Source organism: Mercurialis annua, linkage group LG5 (genome assembly GCF_937616625.2).
Source record: "Mercurialis annua linkage group LG5, ddMerAnnu1.2, whole genome shotgun sequence".
NCBI classification, from domain to species: Eukaryota; Viridiplantae; Streptophyta; class Magnoliopsida; order Malpighiales; family Euphorbiaceae; genus Mercurialis; species Mercurialis annua.
The window spans coordinates 3,116,713-3,119,603 of NC_065574.1; positions in this window are offsets into that span (position 1 = coordinate 3,116,713).

Sequence of the window (2,891 nt, forward strand, 5' to 3'; positions counted from 1 at the left end):
TTTTTTCTTAACACGAAGAAACAATTCCTTTCCATAAGTGAGAAAGACTCCCAACGTTTTCCAATTCAAGATCAGTCCATGAAGAGAGATTAGAGCTATTAGCAACAACAAAAAACCAAAGAGAGTTTCTGTCTGAATTCATCAACTTCCAGAGCCACTTCAAGCATTGATTCTTAATGCGCAAAGGAGTAATATTTTGAGGCCACCACAGGTAAAAGGAACATAAATATCTGTCCATGCCACCTTATTAAAGCCATGTCTATCCGTACTGCCATTCCATAAAATCTTCTCATAATACGCTCTAGAGTAATTACCACTGACTGAGGGATACAGAAAGTGCCCAAGCAATAAACCAGTAAACTACAAAGTACAGACTTAACGAGAACAAGTCTACCCGCAGGAAAAAGTAAGTTATCTTTCCAAGAAGATAATTGCGTTGAAAAGTTCGAGACAACTAGATCCCATGATTTGGCGCCAATAGCTCTCTCCGATAAACGAAGTCCGAGATAAGTAATGTGCAACTCTTCAATTTTACATAACAAAATATCAGATTCTCTAAAAAGAGAATCTTGATCGACATTAATACCAATAATGGATGATTTATCGACATTAATACCAATAAGAGCAAGTATCTCTAAAAGTAGGGATAAGATCACGGTTTTGATGGTTATGCTAAGAATGTGCAGCGGGCTTATGCATGGGTTTAGGGTTAGGGTTGGAAAAATTGGAGAAGAAAGCCCTAATAAATATAGAACCAATGCAAACTATGTTTAATCTATAAAGAATATCATCTAAATTTTGATCATGATCAAGGTTAAAAAAATAGCAAATCTATGTCCAGAACGATTCAATTTACGAGTAATTGACACTCTTTCTAGAATTAGGTATTTTGCAAACGCACGTTGCGAATCAGAATAAAACCAATGAGCAGGAAAATTCTCAAAATAAAGGACCGAGGCGTGTTGAGACTGATGACCGGCGGCGGCAGTCGAGGTAGAGGAGGGTTTAGGTTTTTTTTCTTCTAACATGGCCGAAAAAATAATGTTTTTTATTATTCTTTTTCATAATGTTTGTTTCTAATTATATTAGTTTTAAAAATTATTCACATCATCATATTAAAATTAAATTCTTACTAAATTTATACATGACGAATGATCAAACCAATAAAAAATATTAGAAATTATTTGAAAAAAGAAGTAAATATCTAATTTATATATAACCACATGAATATAATTTTTGTTTATAAAATTATTAAAAAAAGTAAAAATGTAAAAGAAAATTATTTGTCCATTTCTCCATACCATCTTGTCTTTGCTTCAATTTTCTGTTTCTAAACCAAAAATGGTCAAATTTTCTCTCAAGATTAAAGCCGATCTTACCAATCTAACAAGCTTGCAGCCAAACGGGGCATATGCGAACGGCCTGCCATACCTTTTCAAAGTGGATTTTATTTCAAGTGCTTAGTATTTCAGCTTTCCTTTTTAATTATATATTGAGATCTTAACTATTTGTTCAATTTTGATTTTCCAGCTAAAATGCACAAGGTGCCAAGCTGAAAGTGCGAAGGTTTTATGCCTATATATCTCAGATTCCGAAAGTGCAAGCTGCAAGGTAAGTTTACATGGCAGTTGAAAGTTTCAGCAGCTTGCAATAAGGTCATAACCTTTGGCTTTGTATGTTTACAATATGGATAAAAAACGTGGAATTATATATCAAAACCTATGTAAGCAAATTTTATAATGTATATTTTTCCAGTGAAATTATTAAGTTTTCATCAACCTACATACAAATAATATATAAATGATAAATGAAAACATAATTAAATACAAATTAAGCCAATGCCTTAAACGCTGCAACAACAAAGAAAACCAAGATATGCTGCTTTGTACTGATTTCTGGATATTATTTAAATTATTATATAGATTTGTTTGCTCCCTGGCTTGCTATCAATGGGTGTTCGCTTTTAAATTTCGGGTTAATGACCATTGTGTGTTTCATTTGCTAATTATTTCTCAAATTACCCCCAAAAAATAATAAATTCTCATTTAGTACCTTCCAGACCGCGGAACTGTTCCGCGGTTTGTGTAAACCGCGGAACTGTTCCGCGGTCTGGCTTACGTGGCTCCTCGCTGGCCAATCAGGGAGGAGCCACATGGGCAAAGCAAACCGCGGAACACTTACGCGGTTTGCTTTGTCCAACGTGGCAAACCGCGGAAGTGTTCCGCGGTTTGCTCCACCTGCGTCCAGGTGGAGCCACGTGTGCAAACCGCGGAACACTTTCGCGGTTTACCCCAAGCCGCTTAAGTGTTCCGCGGTCTGTATGGCACAAATGAAGAAAAAAGCTTAATCGTGGGCTAATTTAAGAAATTTTCTTAATTTTATAAATAAATATGTCATTAACCCTTAAATTTCATTCCAAAACTGATTTAAACATTTACGTCGTTTTATGAAGATGATGGAAAAAAGACGAATTCGCCATCAAATATATCTTATATTACAATTTTTGGTAATGTTTTACAATATTAAGGGCTTATTTTGACTACATACCAAACATGATGGACTATTGAATTTTTTTGCACACCAATTTATAGAAAATGGCTACTACTGAAACTAAAAATTGATTTTTTTGAAAGTGTTACATATAAACAAAAAAAAATCAAAAAGGTTAAATATATTTGAATAATTAAGCCTAATTAAAATTTTGAATACTTCAATTAGTAATGACAAAAAATAAAGGGTCAACACAGCACTTAAACTTGTGCCGCATGATCAAATAAGTACATGTTAACTTTTTGGATCAATTAGATCCTAAACCTAAATTTTCGGAGTCAAATAGATCACTTTACTCAATTAGGTTCCTATATTTGTATCTCAGACAAAAAGTCCATATA